Source organism: Apis mellifera, linkage group LG3 (genome assembly GCF_003254395.2).
Source record: "Apis mellifera strain DH4 linkage group LG3, Amel_HAv3.1, whole genome shotgun sequence".
Taxonomy (NCBI): Eukaryota; Metazoa; Arthropoda; class Insecta; order Hymenoptera; family Apidae; genus Apis; species Apis mellifera.
The window spans coordinates 8,742,895-8,765,303 of NC_037640.1; the positions used below are offsets into that span (position 1 = coordinate 8,742,895).

Consider the following 22,409-nt stretch of genomic DNA (forward strand, 5'->3'; position numbering starts at 1 on the left):
TCCGATTAATTTCCCTTTTTCATTTCCCTAGACGATTTTTGCGCAACACCTTGATATTATTCGTAATTCGTAATATCGTGGAAAGAAATGTCATAAAAATGTATGTATCGTGCAATAAGTGTGACTCCTCCACCTGACTTTCCATCCTCGCCGAGTCATTGTTTCGTTAATATTAATATTTGGACTTGGATTAATTATCGTCTCGTCCCTTTCTTTTTTTTCAACGAGATGATTAAATCTCTTTCCATCTCATTTTTCAACATTTTTATGAATTTCGGACGAGGATTAAATTTCTTTTCTTTTTTTCGAATTATACGTAAAAAATTCTTATTTATTATTATCCAAGTGTAAAAACTCGATGTAACAAGCAAAGTAAAAAAAAAAAAAAAAAAAAAAAAAAAAAATATCGGGAATACGAAGGAAAGGAAAAATTGAAATTCCCTGATTCCGCGCAAATATAACACGTCCATGGAAACGCACGACGAATAAAAGCGGGCAAACCCTCTGAAAGGGTAAGGTTACGAGTGTTTTAAAAATAGGACTGCACGTTCAAAGTCCTTTTCCTGAAACCAGTGTCACTGGGGAACGACTTCACGACTTTGTAATGCCACGTTCTATTCCACGCAAAAGTATTTCACCAGTTCCATTGAATTCCACTTTTCGAAGAAAAAATACTTTATTATTAACTTGACAATAAACTATAAATTGAAACACCAACATTTCTTTCCTCGATAATTAAAAGTAATATAATAAAATAAGAAGGAGAAGAATCATACGAATTATCATATTACTCCATAAAAAGATCCTCTTTCTTTTATTACTTCAACGTTTTCCCTCGATGAATGAACAAAGAAAAAAAAAAAAAAAAGAAAAATATTTAAAATTTTCACTTTATTCTATTCCACGCAAAAGTGTTCCATTTCCATATCAAATTTCATTCTTCGAGTGAAAAAATATATTATTAATAACTTAACAATAAATTATAAATTGAAACACCAACATTTCTTTTCTCTAATTAAAAATACATAATAAAAAAGCAAAAGAAGAATTATCATACTCCATGAAAATCCTTTTCTTCAACGATTGAACAAAGAAAAAAGAAAAAAGAGAGAACGGAAAAATAATAATATTAAGAAAAGCCGAAGAAGATACATCGGAATCTGTCCCGAGATCCGGCCCATTACACGCGGCTAAGAATGCGTCAAAGCGGTCCGCGCCGCCCCTAAAAGCCTGCGGATCCTGATTTCTGACCGCCCTCTGAATTCCCCGCAAGCCTTTGGGGACGGCGAGAACGCTTTCAACCCTCTCGCGCGGCCACGCGGAGCCACGCCAGCCCCGGAAGGCGGTTTGTAACGTGGGCGGAAAAGCTGAGATCAATATCAAGCGCGAATTGGAACGTTACGTGGTGAAAATCGACCCGTGACCTAGTGTGGACCCGCCCGTACCGTGGCGCGCAGCAAGTGGCGCCATCCGAAACACGCCGTCTCTCGCCACAAACTTAGCCGTAAAGCGTAAAACCCGATACGCAAAACGTGTGCACGCGCGCGTGACGCGTGCAATATTTGCCGACATTCGATAGACGGACAGGGTTATCTAATCTAACGATTTAATCATCGGATTCTTTTTTTTTTTTTTTTAATTATCATCTAACAAAGTTTGAGAGCGATAATTTTAATTTGGAAATCGAATTTGGAAAATTTGTTGAGAAAGCAATTTTCAGAAGAAAGTTTGAAAGTATATATGTATCTTTTTCGAGTTTGTTCTATAGATTCTAAGTTTCTATTTTCCACAATTTCGTATAAAAAAATGTAGATGGATATTTACAGGTGGATAAATTAAGAAGGTATAAGTTGGAGGTTGAAATTAGGGGAACAGGCGTGGAGAGAGTTCTACTAGTAGAACTGGTAAGTCTCTGGTCAGACAGGGAGGAACGAGAGGATGCGGGAACGATTGATGGGTGGGCGTTTTACTCGTGTAAACTCGTGGGATGTAGGGGGTTGGAATGAAGAGGTTGTAAGCTTTATTGGAGACAATATAAAGATATATGGAAGATTTCCGCCTGTATGGCACGTAAACGAGATAACCTTTCTTCTCTTATCATCGTTATAATAAATAACTTGATTGTTTCTTCCAATTCTTTTTCCAATTCTCCTTATTGGCACCAAATAGCCAACTAATTATAGTTTCCCCGTAGTGTATAATATATCGTACCATTATTATTACGTATAAAATATTCCATAAAAGCTAATATCAACAAAAATTCATGCATTTCCAATATGTAGCTACGAATTTTACGACACTACATATCCCAGCCAAACAACTCTATATAATATCGGAAACAATCGAACGAAAGAATCCGACTATCCATCCTCGAGAAGAGCAAGGAGGTAATAAAAGAAAGAAGAAACTAACCCCCTTCTTTCGAGCCACCATCGGCCTAAGAAGAACGAGATACAACCCTGGACAGATATATCTGTTCCGTGCCACGATCAATTTTATCCCCATCGCGCCACCGCCCCAAATATTGACCTCCTTCCTTCCTTTCCAAAACGAGGAAGTCGTAACGATGGATTCGCATGCGCCATATTGTGTAATGGATTGCAACTTACGTCTCGCGCACCAAGAAAGTTCCACGTGTGCGCGACGACGTCGTACGCGACGAGGGAGAAGCCACAGAGGATTGGTATTAGAGCGGAGACCTAACATTAATTCCGCGCGCGGTAGATTAGAACTCGCTCGCTACCCTCCCCCTTCCTCGCCGTATATTTTCCCTCCGTTCCTGCGGTAAACACGTGGATTATTTTATCTTTCGGGTAAATAAATGTTCCACGCGCTTGGATCAGGCGTGCAAGAATTTTCTTCGCTTTGTTTTTCCACTGGTTTTTAAGAAAAGGTGGTCGTAAAATCGGGAACGCTGTTTCTTTCTTATAAATTGAAATTCTAACGATTGAAGGAGAAAATTGAAATGCGTCGAAGAAGTTTCTAGTATCAGGAATCTTTTGATAATAAAAATGAAAAATTCGAATTCGATGGTAATATTTGTTTATCATTTATCATATTTATTTATATTAATTTCTTGAAGACGTTGAAATATTATTTGATTAATTTTGAGAAGTAATTGAAGAAACATTCAAGTTCTAATTTCTAAACGATGAAGATGGAGAAGAATTTGAATTAATTTTATTTGAGTTGATTATTCAAAGACAATAATTTGTTACGTGGATTTTTAATTTGAATAGAAAAATATTTGAGTTTTTCTTTTTTTTTTTTTAAACGAAACAATCGAACTTTACGTAACGACAATAATATATACGTTTTTTCAAAGTCCATTAAATTAATTCTTTTGAAAGTTTTAAAATGGAAAAAAATAGACACAAAGTATAAGTTAAATAAAACGAAATACGAGAACATCGTGTAAATTCATTAACGTACAGAAACGCGACAGATGGGAATATCAATTGTATTTTCATTAGAGCATTAATGATGCATGACTGTCTCGATTAAAAACTCGATATATCATATTCTGATTAAATATTCATGACGTAAAACATTTATATCAGCTAATCTCTCAATACTATTTTCTTCGCGAGACTATTTTCAAACATGGCCGATTAAAAGTTTAACTGGTCAACAATCGTCGGAACGAAAGATGAGAATTAAGAAATAGTATATTTTTAGAGAATTATAGCAATAGAATTTTTAATTTCCACAAGAATAGAAAGAAAAATCCCGTCGGTTTATGCAATAAGAAGCTTTCACAACAAAGAAAATACGGCCAAAGTAGATTATGCCATTCGCGGTCAGACAACGCGTATCAAGTTCATCTGTTTGAAATGAAACTCGCATCGACACACTTTCATTGGACACACCCAACGAATAAATAATAGATGTACATTCGCAAAAAAAAAAAAAAAGAACTGTTCTTCAAGAGTCACGAGTAAAAAAAAAAAGAAAAAAAGAAAAGAACGGAGAAGAAAGAGAAAAATACGAAGAAGGAAAAAAATTTAGGTTGTAAAAAGAAATAAATCCGACTTATCCTCTCTCTCTCTCCCTCTCGTTCCTCCTTTTGTCTTTTTTAAGCAATAAACGACTCGTTCCAATTTTTACGCACGATCCCTTGACCGACTTTCACTCGAAAAAGGACGTTTTCTATCGCCATGAAACAACCTGTGAAATCCATCCGTCATCAAGCGTCGTCGAGTCCTGTTTATTTAATTTTCTTATTGGAAATAAAGGATAACAATCATCTCGACTTGGAGGGGAGCGGAGGAGAAGTAACTATCGAAATTTTCGACGACGAATCTTCCAGATTCTATTATGGAACGTCGTCACCGACTACGGCTCGGTCAAGGTTCCATTATCGATTATTATTGTGCCTCTAATGAACGTTGCACTATCCTCGTATTTCACGCTGTTTCCAGACTGTAGACACGTAATTATGAAATATCCATATGAATACATTCGTGTGTTCGACGAAATATGCGATAATAATCCAGATTCCTTAAGTATAAAAGGAAAGCTCCCTTTAATTTAATAAAACCGACGAAATCTCAATTATATGAATTAGCAATTGAAAAATTCAAGTCCAAAATTCGATACAGATTAAATTCTTCCGAAAATATGGAAAATACGGATCTTATCTACTCGTTTCAACGAGGAATCACTAGAAAAAAGAGAAGAAAAATTAATTCCACGAATCAAAATTCAAGGTTTCCTATTTATAATACATACATGCTCGAACAGCCTCTTTTCGAAAGAATCAAGCGCACGAAACCTCGACGAGATTCAAGGATATCGGAACGAGTGTTCAAAACGAGACACGGACCACCAGGTTGGCAGTGGCGGCCATTAGAGGCGCGCGTACACCCATAAAACGAGGACGAAATGCGGGGAGGGCGACTCTCGATTCCTCCTCGGCTGGAACCGGTCGCTGTTTCGAGAAAACAGTCCCCTGAAAAGGGGGCGTAACCCCTCGCAAGATTTACTTCCGACGGCCAAGTATACGTGGCGTAATTTATCGCGGCCGTGTACACGCGCGCCTCCATTGAATAATAGCGGGAGAGCGCGATGCGGTGGCGCGTTCGCGCGCGCCGAGGCCATACTAATTCCTTGTATAAATAAAGGACTTATCTCCGACCTGCACACTCGTTCTCTAGACGTTATGATATACTAACCTCATTAGCATGAGGCACAGCCGAGAAGTATGGCTTCAATAACGAGCGCGGTTAGTCGAGAGATTTTTTTCGCTCCAACCGACGATCGATTCCGTTTATCCGATGTGACTCGAATAATTTGTTTGTTCGATCGATATATATATATATATATTCATTTTTTGGGGATTATTAAATAAAATTCGATCGATCGATATTCGATTCGAATCAATTTAGGGGAGATCGAAGAGTTTGGAAATCGATCGATCACGTTCTCTTAGAGTCGCTTACTCTAAGGATTAATCTCTCTTTTTAATCTTTTGGTCGATAAGTTCACTCGAGTACTCGGGTTTAATTTAATTTGAAAAAGTAAAGAAACGCAAATCAGAGAATGTTACTTGTACCTGCTGCCTAATGAATCTTTTATTTATGAATTATTTAAATTACAGCTTCTAGTTCTAATTGATTTTTATTTCTATTTGCATTTCAGATTTCAAATTAAATAACACCAAGGTTATCAAGCATCTTCAACAATCCGGAAGGAAGATCCTGTCTAAGGTAATTTGATCTTTTAATTAATCGAGGAGATAATTTTTCTTATACAATTAATCCATACTTTCCTAAAGAAATATTTATCAAACATAACATAATGCGATTCGTAAAAAATGAATAAAAATGCGTATATATATATATGATGGCTTCTTCTCTATAGTTACATCACTAGTTTCGAGAACGTTGCACGTTGCTCGAGCACGTGCCCTATCCGGTTTGCTTGCGGTATTTCCAATTCCATCCATCCATCGCGCTCAACAATGTCCCGTTAAAGTATCGAGCGGACCAACATTGAAAATTCGCGATCCCGCGCCACGCTGTGCAATTAATAATCGCGCGTCATTGCAGCCTCGAATTACGCCAGCTGCATCTGTCATCGTGTTACGGGAACCGTTACCTTTTACCTGTTATCGCTCATTAATAACGTCCCTGGCTATTACCACGGCCTATTATCGCGAAACACCTCGTTCCGTTACCCATCCGAACACGAATTCTTACTTTGCTCGACTTCTCCATTCGTATCCCATTTCGATTCCCATTTCGACTCGTCTTCCAAGTTATCTGTAATCGAACGAGGCGAAGTAGTTCTGTTTGATCCGAACAGCGAGGTAAAATTTAACGGTTGAATACTTTTTTAAATAATAACTAAAGCGACAATTATTCTTTCAACGTAATATCGCGTCAGAGTTGGAAACAAAAAAATTTAATGATTTCAATCGTGTTTGGAATCAAAAAATTCGATACGAAAATTAAAAAGTCTCATAGTGCGACGACTTGAAATATTATTCACGTGTAAGATATTTATTTCCAAAATCTTCTTTTTCTATAATAAACGTTTAATAATAGCATCTTTTAAAATGGAGGAAAAATTCATTTGTCGTATCTCGCAAGTAGCGAAGAGGTCACGCGAGTAAGGGAGCAACGATTTTCGAAAAAATCGGATGGATGTTTGAAAGGACGAGGCGAGGCACGCGACACTTCTATAGGCCATAAATTGGCGCGGAATATCGGTTGCGAATATCGTGGACGAAAATTATGGGTTGCCGGAAAACGCGATGGATGATGCCGAAACGAAAACGAAGCGCAACCGGGTTGCGACCGACCAATCCGCGGCGTTCTTGTGTAAAGTCGGTGCGGCCAGTGATTGGAACGGGCGTGGGAGTATCGAATCGATTAGACCTGGGGATCGATTGTCGCGCTCGTCCCGGAAACTCTCCGCTATTGCTCCACTTTCCACGCTGCCCGCGATTCCTTTGACTCGTTTCCTCTTCTCTCCACTTCCTCGCGCCATTCCCTCCCCCCCTTCTCTCTCGATCATACGTGCTAATCGTTATTCCATGCTTTATCTCTCATCTACCTTCATCAGCCGTGCGGATATTTTTATATTTTTGGAACATGAGTCATCTTTGTCATCCAGAATTCGCGTTCACTTTTTGGGTAAATTCGTAGACGTCCGTCCTTCTTGAAAGTGTATTAATTGTTGTTAAACCTTAGAGAAGTCTTCCATCTTAGAGAAACAAAAGAAAGTGTAAGTCGATTTATTGTTCATTTTCGAATCAAGAAAACGATTCCCTCATCGATCCTTATCCTTCGAAGAGGAAAAAATTCAATTCGCGATAATTTTTACAACAATGGCCGATTTAAATCGATTTCGATTCGCAAGGGCGTATCGATGTTCCAACACAAACAATATCGTTAATAATTATTCCCGTTCATTTTTTGGGTAAATTCGTAGACATCCGTCCTTCTTGAAAGTTTATTAATTGTTGTTAAATCTTGTGTTTTTTCCCTCTTGTAGATCGTCCATTTCCATCTTAGAGAAACAAAAGAAAGTGTAAGTCGATTTATTGTTCATTTTCGAATCAAGAAAACGATTCCCTCATCGATCCTTTTTCTTCGAAAAGGAAATTCAATTCGCGATAATTTTTACAACGACGAGCAATTTAAATCGATTTCGACTCGTAAGGGCATATCGATGTTCCAACACAAACAATATCGTTTAATAATTATTCCCGTTCACTTTTTGGGCAAATTCGTAGACATCCGTCCTTCTTGAAAGTTTATTAATTGTTGTTAAATCTTGTGTTTTTTCCCTTTTGATCGTCCATTTCCATCTTAGAGAAACAAAAGAAAGTGTAAGTCGATTTATTGTTCATTTTCGAATCAAGAAATGAATCTCAAACGATTCTCTCATCGATCCTTTTCCTTCGAAGAGGAAAAAATTCTATCCGCGATAATTTTTACAACGACGAGCGATTTAAATCGATCGATTTCGACTCGTAAGGGCGTATCGATGTTCGAACACAAACAATGTCATATCGTTTAATAATTATTCCCGTTCACTTTTTAGGCAAATCCATCCTTCTTGAAATTTTATTAATTATCTTGTTTTTCTTTCCTCGTAGATCGTCCATTTCCATCTTAGAGAAACAAAAGAAAATGTAAGTCGATTTATTGTTCATTTTCGAATCAAGAAATCGCAAACGATTCCCTCATCGATCCTTATTTTTCGAAGAGGAAAAAATTCTATCCGCGATAATTTTTACAACGACGAGCGATTTAAATCGATTTCGACTCGTAAGGGCGTATCGATGTTCCAACGCAAACAATATCGTTAATAATTATTCCCGTTGAAAAACTTTGGCCGCGAATGCCAGGACTCGATAACGGTATTTTTCATCATGAATTCGCAATGCTTCCCTATTCGGCCGACAACGATAGCTCTCCGCTTGTTCAAGTACGCGCTAATGGATCGAAAACACCTCGTTTCGTATAATTGCACGGCAAACACTGGTTAATTACCTCCTCGACTGGCTTTTAAAACATGGTTACATAATGGAAACGAGAACCGAGTTTCGATGCTATTACTCGTTCGATCATCCTCGCCTCGAATCTCATATTTTCTATAAAAGAACTGGAACACGAGGGAAACAAGGTGTATATGTATATGTATGTATATTCATCGAAGAAATTAGAATCTTCGAGTTCAAATCCACCCTCGTTTTTGACTCGTCGGGATATTGAAATTGATTATCCAATGGCTTTTAAGCGGCGATAATTTTTGACATGTCGACTCGTGCAGATATTGCGGATTAAATTTGTTATTGTAAATCTGTAGGGATTATCGACAATTATCGTGCGTAATCGTGGAATCGATCGATTCATTATGGAGATGTAGATGAATCTGTGCCACGTTCGATTTAATTCGTGTTTAATTTTCGAATTATAGAATTGTTTGTTTTTATTTAAGGATAAAGATGAAGGAATTATGATCGAAGGAATTATTAATCGAATCAAATGTTAATAATTAGTTTCGATTTTGATGAAGATTGGAGAATTTTTTCTACTCTACGAAATCGATAAATAAAAAATCAAATTTTAATTCATTCTTTCTTACTTTTTTGCGACGAAAAAGAAGTAGAAGTTGATTACACTCTTGAAGCATTAAATATTATTAATCTTCGTTTAAATTTCACTCATTAGATTTCACTAAATCGTATAATTATTACACAAGTGTTAAATCCGTTATAATTAATACACAATATAACGTTTGTCTATAATAGTTGCAATTTTCATCAATTATTTTTTTACTTCTTCGTGCAACATTGAATCATTTAGTCACATTATATTAAAACGTGTATAATTCTCCAAATTGACCGAGCACGCGTTAATGAGTTGTTCAAACGCTGCGAAAGAATAATTTTCTGAAAGATAATTCTAGCAGCAATTGGTTAAAAATCAATTAACAGTCGATAAGAGAAAAGAAAAACACTATACTCGTGTGTGGTATATATCGAGATTTATAAAGCACGCTAATTATTCAACACTTTCAACGCTTTAAAAATTTCCTGTCTAGACCTCCGTGTAAACAATAAATTATATCTCGAATTTCTCCGAGTTTTTTTATTATAATGGAAAATAACCATATATTTTTCTACAAATTAAAGCGATTTTTCTTCCAATTTGATTGCTTATTTAACGATGATTAAAAAAGAGAAAAATAGATACGATAAAAATAAATAAAAACCTTCAACCAATATCCAAACACTTTTACCGCCAAATTACATTATTACGTATATTACACCTCTTCTACTCGAAATATTAATCCCGGGTAGATAATCCAGATTCGGATTAAAACGGTTTCTTTCATAGCCCAATGAAATTCCACGATTCCAACTACAAGCGTCGATCGAATATCCTCTCGTATTATACAGAAGAACAAAATCAACAATTTCTTAATAATCCTTTCTATATCAGAGTCAAGAGAAAAAAGGTTTTAACTTCGTTCCTTAACTTCGACACCCTCGATTCGAACAAACGATTTTTGAAATAAATCGGGCGTAAATCGGTTTAACCGCTGGGGGTTCGTTTCAACCCTCCTCCCTCCCTCTTCCTCCCGATTCATAACCGAACTCGACCAAGGATAATGCAGGTCAGTCCTGGTAATATCTCGGTAACGTACACACAAGTGTGGCCAACCTTGAAGAGATAAATTTCGCGATAAGGTTGATAATTAACGCCGCTAATGGCCGTTATTATCACGGTTATGAGGGAAAAACGGCCCAGAAACGCGACCGGTTACGCGACTTTTGTTGCTTTTACACGGACGATACAATAACAGGCCCCACAATAAAGCGTAATTGGATCCACTTGCGGACGGATAAAAGAGGCGTGTGTGCGTAATTCAGCAAGTTGCTTGACCAGAGAGTATCCTGAATCTTAATTGAATCGAGTTGGAATTTTGAAAAATGGCAAAAAAAAAAACAAAAAGAGCGAGAGAGAGAGAGAGAAAGAGAGAGAATGTGGATCAAAGTTGCGAAGAAGTATTGAATTTCTTTCTCTTTTACAAAAGAAGAAGAAAAAGATCATATTTGATTCAAATCTTAATCGAAATTTTGAAAAATAGATTAGATTTATAAATAGATAGAATAAGAAAGCAATGATTTTTCTTTTCAACTTGATATTGATTCGATTTGATATTAATGATTTTTTTTTTTATTTTTTTTATTTTATTGTATTCACTTATGATATTGACACGATTACAAAGAAAGAAAAAAAAAAGAAAGAAAGAAAAAGAAAGGAAAAAGTTGCACAATTTTCTATTATCTTATTCTACGTATTCTTTTCTATCTACGATTACATTTCATCACATAACTCTTCACGTTTCATCTGATAACTTCTTCCGTTACACCTTTCGATAACAGATATGAAAAAAACAATGATTAATTTCGCAGTCTTCTATCTTTACATTCAGATATTACCGTGTTTTGTAAACAACGTTGTAAAAAAACATCAACCATCAACCGTTATACCCTACTAACTATTAATGGAAATATGAAAAATCTTCGTTTATCTGAATTTCAAATCTCATTGATGATTATCAATTCTATTCAAAGTAATAAATATTTTCGTAATTTCGAATATTTCATGCACAAAGGTATTTTAAAAAAAGAAAAAAAAGTAATTAAATGAAAATTCGCTCAACGATTTGGAAATGATAAAAAGGGATTATTAAAATTTTCGAAAATTTCTATAATCATGCGCACGTTTTTTTAGATAGATGATACTTGATTTACCAGGATTACGAACAACGCAATAATGATGATAAAAATGTGTCAATTGTACGACTGATATTAATATAATGACTGGTCGATATTGCAATTAACGTTAAAGTATATATTATTATTACTTTTTGACACGTCATTCTTGCTGACGGCAAAAAAAAATAATTGAGAATAATAATTATAATTTTCTTTGTTCGCGAAGAAATTTAGATAAAGCTAAGCCAAGTTTTTCTAAACTTATCTTTCGCGTGTAATTTATTATAGATATTGATTTCGATATATACAACGAGTCTGCGCGAGAAGATGAAAATATATATAAAAAAAAAAAAAATGATATTTTAATTTAATCATAATGTTAGTGGGGAAAATTTAATATTTTATTTGGAGATAATAATATATCGTAAGTGGGTTACAGTTTAGTTAAGGAAAACAAAAGAAATATGGAACGATGGCTGTTGATAATTATACTGATAATGGAAAGAAACTTTTTTTAGAAACCATTTTGATACCATTTGTCACCTATCTACGCAATTGCGTTTCAAGTTTAAATAGCTTTGGCCTTGCTAAGCTTGAACGTCACATTGTCGTCAATTTCTTAGTCTTCGGTCTTTAATTATCCAAAGACAATATTCATATGTTCAGACGTGTACACACGTCCATTTTGTTCAAATTCACCGAGTGAGATGGAAGATTTACGAAGAAAGAAAGAAAAAAAAAAAGAACAATTCTATGCAATTTTTCAAACGATGAAAAAAATAAAATAAAATAAAAATAATCCGATAAAAGAACCTTGATTAAAGTACTTTTCGTTCCAAACAATGGAAAAAATTATCACGTCCATCTAAATCAATTTTCTATTTATCAAAGAAATTATTATTCTTCTGATTTAAAATTCACAGATGAATTAATTCGATGAAAAAAAAATCTTCACCATTCACCAAAATGAAAAAACATTTCCATCCAAATGATAACGTTTATATTCTTATATAATTTTCCAATCGTACGAATAAAGAAATATTTTGCAAAAATGTGCCCTTAAAAAATCCCAAAAATAAAACCTCTTTCAAAAAAAAAGAAAAATCTTCGCTTTCGTTTAAATTTTCCAACGTCTTCGCTTCATAAAATCGCTCCTTTCCCCGACAATTCGTCTGGTGTCGCGGAAAAACAGATCCAAAGCTTTTCTAAACCGTCTAAAACGCCGAACCTAGACGCGTGCTTCGGATTCAAAATCACGAGACACCTTCGCCGAGATCAAAAAAAACGGGATTTCTGTAAACGGGGATGCGTCGCGAAATGTATGTAATTCAGGGGGCGTAATTGGTCGAGGCGGGTTCAAGCGTTCAAGCCGCGCGTCGACATTCCGTGGCCTTTGGTATGCAAAAATCCGGCAGCAGCGAGCGCGCACAAAAGCTCGAGCCGTGAGCTCGAGAGTGAAAAAAAAAGAGAGAGAGAGTGAGGAGGGGAAAGGAAATGGAAAAGAAAAGAAAAAAAAAAAAATACGGAAAGAAGCACGAATTGAAATCGCGCGCGCGACCGACAACGAGCTTTCGGGCAGCGCGCGTTTCCGCGCAAAAATCCAACGGTTGAATCGCGTAATTAAATCCCGAAGACGATTAACGACGACGTCGCGACGCCTCCCTTTTGTCCGCTATCCAACCCAACTTTCTTCCGTTTTATTCGCTTCTTGTAATTAATCGCGAGTGCTTGTATAATTAATTTCGCGGCATTGTGTTGGATCGGATGATTCGAGAGTTTCTTTTTTTTCCTTTCTTTTTTTTTTTCGATCTTTTTTCCCCGATTTTCGGATGAGAGGATTCGTGGCTAAAAGAAAAAAAGAAAAAAATGTTACGCGGATGGAATAAAAATTGAGAAACGGAAATCGAGAGACCGGAAGGGAATCGAGTTTGAATCGTGACAGATATTTTTGATTTCACTTTTCTTTTTTTTTTTCTTTTTTTTAATGTATTTTTAGGTATAATGAGGATAATGCTGTATTAGTCACGTAGCGTTTAATTAGAAGATAAGGAATTCGTATTTCAACGAGAATATTCCTTAATCTCTCGGTTTAATTTATTATCGTGGAAACGCGATAGCGAATTTCGAATATTGAGAAGTTGATATTTTTTTTTTTTTTATCACGTTTATGCTTTCACTTAATTATTTCAACGCGCGTCAAGTATCAACTATCTATCAGTTTTAACGTGTGTGTAAGTGATTTTTTATTATAATATATTCATTTTCGTTGATAGTAAATTTTTTTCTTCTTCTTCTCCATCTCTCTCTCTCTCTCTCTCTTTTTTTTTTTAATTATCATTTACATTGAATGAATGTAAAATTGATGTTTAAACAGGTTCTGCAACACGAATTTAACAACGATCGTAAAATCTATAATATACAATTTAATTCTTAATTAAGTTGTTACCAGAATTACGATCATCATTATCATCCTAATCATTACACACACATCCGTATATATATATTATGTAAAATGCATTAAAAACAAGCATGTATTTTCGCTTAAATTTAATCACATTTCAAATTATCCTTTGCAACTCGCATCGTGATCAGACTTCTTGAAATGGCCGAGCTCCGAAAACGAGGCAAGCATTTAAATTCTCTATTTAAATGCTGCACGTGGATGTGTTAAATAACGTACCGTACCCTTGCCATGATAACGTAATAATTCAACGAGTAATAAACAGAAAATTATGAAAGTTGAATGGTTGCTATGGTTACTAATGCTTACTAAAAAGAATTCTGCATTTTCACGGAATATTCATACGCCATTTACGCTCGACTCTATAAGTTACACATCGATGGAAAAGAACAAAAAGGGAAAGAAAAAAAAGAAAAAAAAAAAATATTTACTATCCTTTAGTGAAGAAATATACAAGAAAATCAAAAAGACATTAATAATTAGATATTCATTTTTCAGAAAGATCAAGAACTCTCGATTGCTAATATCGTAATAAAATCTTTTTTTATCTTATCCAACCTACTTAACACTGAAATTAAAAAAAAACACTCTATCTATCAAAGATTTAAAACGCTAGTCACATATATTTAATATTTCATCAATAATCTTACATCCAAAAACTATCATTATCAATTTTTATTTTCATTCGATTCGTAATTAAATCCTAAAAAAAAAAAAAAAAAACGACTCTATCTCTATAAGACAATCTAGCGTTCACCCGATCATTAATATTAATCATAAAATATTTCAAAAGACGCGTTTAACACCTGGAGAACACCTGAGAGAATCTCAATGCGCGTTTAAAAACAACCCTGTACATCCAATTCACCTCGAAACTCATCAACTTTCACGCATCCATTTGATTTACACTCTTCGCGTTAAAAGGTTTGCAATTCCAAAAAGAAAAAAAAAAAAAGAAAAAACCAACCGCGAATACCACACGCGAAATGCAGGCTTGGCGAAACCGATTCACCCATAAATCTCGTCAAATGAATAATAGACACGGGGGGAGGGAGAAGCGTCGTGGACACGAATCGACTCTGATTCGAGGGTATAGAAATTGATGATGAATCGAAATGCGCGCGAGACATTTTGCGGACTTAATTGGCCGCTCTTCCTTCACAGATCCACGATGGCAGATTGGATTGGATATCGAAGGATGGATAGAAAACGAACATCCTTCTATCGATCCTGCCGATCGCAGGGAGAAATCCGCGATTCGCGGGGATCCCTTTTTCTTGCGCAATCAACCGATATATTTAAGCGGTTCTATTGGTAAACGAACCGGAATCTGGGCCAGTTACAACACCTGTCGTAAGCTGATGTCGTATCGCTATGCCAAATTCCACGGTTAATTCTTTGAAATTAGAAATGGAATGGTATTCGATTTGAGAGACATGTCGAGTCTAATGAATAAGTATTCGAGACGAATCTATATCGTGGAAATACGCGTTGATATCTTGAATCTCGTGATCGAATGATTTCGATAATTCGTCGTAGGTTTTGTAATTAAAAAAATTGGATATTAAGATTAGATAGAATTCTGTCCACTCTTTGAAATATATTTTGAGAAAAAAATCTTTTAAATCGTCCTCTTATCGTTTTTATTTCTTTCGACGAACGAAATAGATTCGAAATCTTGGAAAAAAGATCTTATGCGACGCAGGAACACGTGCGATTTAAAAAAAAAAATTCCTATCCTTTGATTCTTTCGACGAACGAAATAAATTCGAACTTTTGGCCCCCGAAAAACAGAGGAAATTCGGGTCGTTTCGTGTTTCACGGTTGGAAAGTCGAGGTGGATGCGAAAGGAAAAAAAAAAGGAAAAGAAAAAGGGGAAAAGTACAGAGCGCGTGCATCCGTGTATGGACACGCAACTGTCGTGCAACGTGATACATATGTACGTACCCCTTTTATCAATAACGTGGTGGTACATTGATTTAAAGCCGCGCTGTTATGCAGGCAGCGAGGAGCGGGTTTGGTCGCGAACAATGTAAACTGCGCACGATACAAATTATAGCTGTCAACGGAGCCACTCGTGGAGCACAAATGACGAACCGATCTTTACGCCTACTCGACCGTAAGTCAATATTTACGAGCTGCTTAATGCGAAAGGGTTGAGACGTGGGATGGAAAGTTTCCCTCGCCTTTTGCTCACCTTGAAAGTCGATTCGTCGGTAAATAATCCTTTTCGACAGGACCATTAAAGACTCTTGTACAAGATTTTCGTGGCGAGGGCACGTAGATCGTGCAACAAGAATTTTTCAAATAAGAGAAGTACGTCGTTCGAGAAGAAAGATCGACTAGAATTTTCAATTCGTACGAGTTGAAAATAGAAGAAAAAAGAATTATTCTATGCGGAATTTCGCAAAATATCGCGAGATATCGGCGATCAGTGCCTTCCATTCGGGGAAGAAACGTGTTTTCTGAACATTGGGGTGAAATTTCTCGAATGTGGAACCACTGCAATACTCGAATAATAAATAAAATCAAAAAAAGGGATCGAATAATCCATCAAGATACGTAGAAACGACAGATCTTCGTTTCGATCCGTATGAAGATACATCCAAGATAAAAAGAGAGGATTACCAAGTGTGGCAGGCATAATCGGAAGGAATTTCCTCGAAATATTCCACGTTTATCCACTCTAATTACCGTTTCACTGTTTCCTTCGAACAATACCGCGGCGGTCTCGGATGGCCGTTTCCGGTTTCACTGTTAGTTCGTCCCCAATGGTTTACGCGACCTTTCGACTCGCAACTCGCGTCTTTAAAGAGAAACACTCACGGCTCGGTGTTTACCATCGATTAAAAACGAGACTCACGCCACTGAGGATGATGATAATAACAACAACAACAGTAACACTCGCGATTGGATCGACAGAGAGCTCGCCTATGCCTACCTGTCCGTCTCTCTTTTAAAATTTTACCTCGTTCTCTTCCTTCGATTTCACCTAATCGAGCCAAACACGCAACACACACGTTCACACGCGTATATATACATACATATATATACATACATACACACACATTCACACATACACGCATAGAAATACGTATGCATATACACGTAGCGTGACGAGCGTGCACGTGCCCGCGTTCGGATACACACCTGCACGTGCTATTCCTCGATGTCAGTAGCCGATGAACGAAGAAGAGACGAAACAGACGAGGACCGTTCGCACCTGCTTCGCACCAAAAGTCTATCTTCCCCGCGATGATATTTTCACTTAATTGGAAATTCGTCGATCGCGCGTGCCAGATTAACGGCAGTTAATTCCTTCCTCGCGTCTCCGTCGTAGCACTGGTCGGAACACCCGCGTCGCTGCTACCTCCTTCCCTTCTATCTCCTCCTTCCGGTGTATCGAAGGAGGATCCTCGATGTTCACCGGTGGTCCGTGTGCGCGAGAGGACGCGTGTGCCGGCGGATGGTGTGTGCACGGACCTCGTACACGTTATACGATGTGCGTATTACAGGGGATGGCGTGTACGCTGCTGGGTCACCAGTGTGTATATCTCTCCCCCTCTTTCTCTCTCTCTCTCTCTCTCTCTCTGCTTCTACGTACAGTATATACACATATATATGAGTTTACATGTATATATATATATATATATATATATATATAGGGTTGCCCGCGCGTATGTGTATATGTATGTGTGTGTATGTGTGTGTGTGGAAACGACGACGTGGTGCCGCGACTACAGGTCTGTCAGATGGGACGCGCGTCGACGGTGATTACGGCGGAGAACGTGATACAACAAGCGAGGAACGGTAACACACAGCTCGGTGTACCAGCGGAGACTGCCGGGTCCCCCACGATCTCGCCGAGTGGTGGCCGCTATAGTAGGAAAAGATATATAGCTCACTCACGTAGCGTGTGTATACTCGCTCCGCGCTGCTGGATACTCGACAAGGATTCGAGTTGGGGGGGGGGGGGGTGTCGCGGAGAATCGCGGCGATCGGGGAGGTATACGTGAGGGCAGAGCGGAAGGGGGGATCGGCACGATCGGAGGGGAGCTGCTACTAGAGCGGCGCGCGTGGTGGGGGGCGAGGGGTGGGGGGAAGTGGCACGCTCTAGGCGCTATGACGTAACCCGAGTCATCGCGAACCTGTGCGCCGCGGGTGGTGGGGAGACGGAGGGGAGAGAACGGCGGCGGGAGTGGGGGCGAGCGGTCCCGTGGTGGGGAGCGAGTGCAAGGGCGCGCTGGTGGGGAGGACGGTGAACGGAAGGAGGGGAGGATGGCGGTCATTAGTGCTACTAGGACACGGAAGCGAATCCTCGCCACCCTCCTCGCCCCCCCGCGCGGCCCGTTTCGCGACCCGCCACCGGTAACCACCCACTCTTTTCCATTTTCCTCTCTCGGTCCCTCTATCCGCCCTCTCCGCGTGTATGCATTTTCTCTCTCTCTCTCTCTCTGTTCCGTGTCCGTCTCCTCTCGTCTTCTTTCTCCTCGCCAGCCGTGCGACGCCTCGCGCGTCCGTGTATTATCTATATAACGCGTGGCCCGGGGGTGCGCCTGCACTCTGCAGCTGCACACACAAACCCCTTTTGCTCCGGAGCTCCGGAACGCGGAGAGAGTACGGAGAGTAACATCGACGATTAGGCCGCGCTCGCGACCTCGTCCTTGCCGGGCGGCCAAGATCGGGGCCGCTCGCTCGCTTGCTCGCCCGCCCGCCTGTTCCTTCGTTCGTTCGTTCGTTCGTTCGTTCGCTCTCTCGCGCGCGCGGTTTCTTTGCAACGATACAAACGTTTCCGCGGGATCGGAATGCGTTGACCCTTTCGCGGTCTACAGGCTTTGCGGATAACTGGATGGGTTGGATAACGATTCACGAACGGGTCACGTGTATCAGACGTGGATCCGCTTCGCGGAAACGGCGACTTCTTGGTCGTGCGTCGATGGTGTGCACGATGTCGTGACGATGAACAATGGTAATATTTTTTTTATGGAAGAATCATTACGCAAGGCAATTTCATGGAAATTTTAATGGCGAAGAGAGGCAGTTTGAAAATCTATATAACGTTTTACGACTTCGTACGTCCGCATATTCAATTAATCGAATTCAATAACTTGAATCGTATATCATACGTTAAAATCCTCTCAAAAGAACTTTATAATCTCTCTTTAAAAATCTCGCTTAATGTTCATTCCACGAGCAAACTATCGAAACAATCGCTAAATTTTCTCTTCGGCAACGCTCGGCCCCCCGTTTATTGAAATCCACCGCGTTTCGCGAGTCACGTTTAAAACCCCGTTTCACCGTGGATGGAAAAGCCGCCAGCTCGATACTCGATAATGGAACCGTAACGAGATTTTCATAAACAGATGCAAAACGATGGCGGATATTTCCGTGGGAGGCGAGGATCGATAGAAAGCCTTCCGTGGGATTTAAAGCCTGGTAATTGATTTCCTGCTGGGATTCCAGGGTGCACTGCGCCCTTTACCCTTTCGACGGCCGGGTTCCAGCCTACGCGTGGCTGGGCGTGGCGGGGAATCGTTGCGGCTGAGAAAATCCCGCGGAAGATACCTCGTCGAAGGTCAAACGACGTCCATTCCGCTTGTCGGCACAGTGTGGAGGACAATTGCGTCTCAAAGCGCGCCACTGCCACTGCCGAACCAACACATCCAGCAATATTGATCAGCGGAGAACATGTATGTGCGTGTATGTGTGTGTGTGTGTGTGTACTGAACTTTGACATTTGCCCCAGCTCGGCGAAAACGTTGCACATCCTGTACACACAACGTTTCGCTTTGCACGGAGATTTAAATCTTAAAGATGGAGAAGGAGGGAAGGGGATTCTTGAAGGGGCATAAGACCGCGTGATTCGAGCTACGATCCTTGGAGATTTGCGTTTGAAGTCGAGGAGTTGTTTTTCTTTTTTCCATTTTCGCGATGTAACAGTTTGAGAACGAAGAGAACGATAATAAATTTTGCAATTTTTATTCGAGGATTCGTAAGATTAAATGAGATAATTATTGCAAACGAATTATTATATCATCATCGAATAACGAAATATTTTTGGTATTTTCTTTCGCGATAAAAAATCTGAAATCACGTGTTTCACGCTCGGCCAATAGCATGGAATCTGTTTCAGCATAATAAACGGTACATTTTATCGAGAAGGGTATCGAGAAGGCGACCAAGTTCCACAGTCGTGAAACGAAATTGTACAACGGAGACGGAAGCGGTAACAATTTATCGGGATCTCGTTTGATCGAAGACAAGGGATCCTGCCTGTTTTCGGCGACAAAGTTCCCGAACGAAATAACCATTAAGCAGCCAGGCTTGGAGGGAGAAACGTCAGGGTCGTTTTGGGTCAAGGCTGTTACACCGTCACCCTCGAACGCCTTTGTCCACGCTTCTCAAGGTGATTCCCGGCGTTCGATGAATCTGTTTGATTCCCAATTTCCGCCTATTGGCAACCGACGTCGAATCGGTTGTCTGTAATTCTATAATTAGGCTCGCTTGTTAATTAGGGAACAGTGAGCGGCCCCATCGTGGGCGAAAGTGGGCCGTTCACTTGTCGTGCTTTGACTCCAAGTTTGCCTCCGCCACTGTTGATGAGTGAAGTTTCGTTGCTCGAAACCACGCTTCTCTGCTCCGTTTGATCGATCGACCGACATCGAGTGGATTCGGCCTCTGATTTAGCGGTTTCGTCGGTGGACCAAGATGCGATGAAAATCGAGAGTGCCGACACTTTGTCCAATTACAGAATTGGACTGTTACATTCGATGTATTCCATAAAAATCGTGGGATTGACATTTTTCTAGATAAAAATTTTCGCAATTCTTCTCGCTATTTCGCTCTTCAATTTATTTATTATATCATAAATATCATAGGTTTCTGAAACAAAATTGTTTTAGAAGATCACTAGTAAGTTTTAAACCATTCTTTCGTTTCTATTGATCATGAAACGATGAATTGGAACGAATTAGATTTTTCTTTCGATTTATTCATCGTCATTAATAAAAAAATTAAACTTAAATTCTTTCCATTTCATCAGCAACCGATATATATATAATCAAGACAAATTAGATTTTTAAACTGAATTTTCTCGTTCAATCTCGACAAATTGGAGCGAATCGTTGCCGCTCTTCGAGACGAAGAAAAAAGAAAAAAAAAGAAAAACGTTACTCATCTTAGGGATCACTCTCGATCTTGAACCTTAAACCTATCTTTCTTCGTTATAAATTAGATTTTAAAGCGAATCGACAAGATTTTCTCGCCAATCCAATTTTCCATCGCGTCTCGAGATCGTTGAAGCTTGTGGAAAGACTGTTACGGTACCTCGTGTAACGTTAGTTATAAGGAGCGCGTGTCGCAGCTGCGTACGACATTTGCGTTACACCGACGAGAGAAAGAGAGAGCGTCGCCAATGAAATGTGCAATTTAATTGAAACACGCTCGGTTCATGTGCATACGATTAAACGTTGGTCGACGTGCGTGCCGCTCGTGAGCTGTTCGCGTGAGTAACGGAACGAGCCGGAATGGTGCGGTTAACGCGCGTGAAAATTCACCTTGTTACCTGTATATTGTTGATTGTTGATTGTATGCTAAACAGCCTCGTGATTCGACAGACTGTTTGCGCACATTATTACATTAGAAGAGAAGAATTGTCAAATGTACGGGTTATTTTCTTTGCGAATCGGAGTCGAGGGAGATGGAACTTTGAACGGAATCGTCACTTCGAGTTAAAAATTTCGAATAAGGTTAGTTTGAACGATTGTTTATGCTATAGTTAATATTCTTTGCATAAATTTGGCCAGAGTTTGGTTACAGTTGACATTTGAACAACGAATTGTCGAAGTGGCCGCGATTATTAAATTTTACTCTTCAAGTTATAGTTACACAGTTGAGCTTTTCTTTTTCTTCTACGATGATCTTTGACTTTTCAAGTTATATGCAACGCGTTTTGAATTTTTTTTTTTTTTTTTTAGAATAATACATGCATCTTTTGTTTCGCTGACCTTTTGACTCGTGGCGGATAATTTTATAATACTTTTCACCTTTCGACTCGACGACTTTTCCCCTTTCCACCGTGAACTCGTTTAGGTAGGTTTTTTACTTTCAAGGGTTTTAATCTCCTTTAGGCATTAATAAAGGTTTGTGTAAAAAAGTTTTGGAGAAATGATAATGAGAGTTATATATCTTTGACGGCAGATGGGATTAGATGTTTCAATTAATAATTTCTGAAACATCTCAACATTCCCTCTCCTCTTAGTTTCTTTTCATACGACCTGAAACATAATTACTGTTAGCTCGAAAAATCATGAATTTTCTATTATCGGGGATGATCTTTCGATTAATTTAAAAGACCACGATCTATGCACTGTGTATATAATCGTGCGATTTATAATTATCGCTTCAATATTCATTTCCTTTCGGATCTCTTCAAGCTTCTGGAATACCAAAATGAGAACACCATTACCATGAAATATGTAACGCATGTATATACATATTCATCAACACCTGATTAACACGAGACTTTCGAAAATTCCCTCGGAAATTCCTTCGAACGAGAAAACTGCCGCGTAAGACGGATAACAAAACGATGAATCGCAAATTGCTCGGACGTCTGTCGAATATTAATCATCGGCGAATAAACTGCTTACCACTGATTGCCGTGTATTTAATCCTCCGCCCGTAAAACGTCGGCTTCCTAACTTG

General features: G+C 38.7%; 1 protein-coding gene across 2 annotated transcripts in view; it reads right to left on the minus strand.

Annotated features, from left to right (window-relative positions):
- Positions 1-17,553, minus strand: part of LOC100578925 (protein Tob1) — a 103,599-nt gene extending 86,046 nt beyond the window's left edge. For both annotated transcript variants that reach the window (XM_006563992.3, XM_016911501.2), the window contains exon 1: positions 16,854-17,553. The gene's annotated coding sequence lies outside the window, so the exon portion shown is untranslated. The remainder of the gene's footprint in view (positions 1-16,853) is intronic.
- Positions 17,554-22,409: the final 4,856 nt, after the last annotated feature.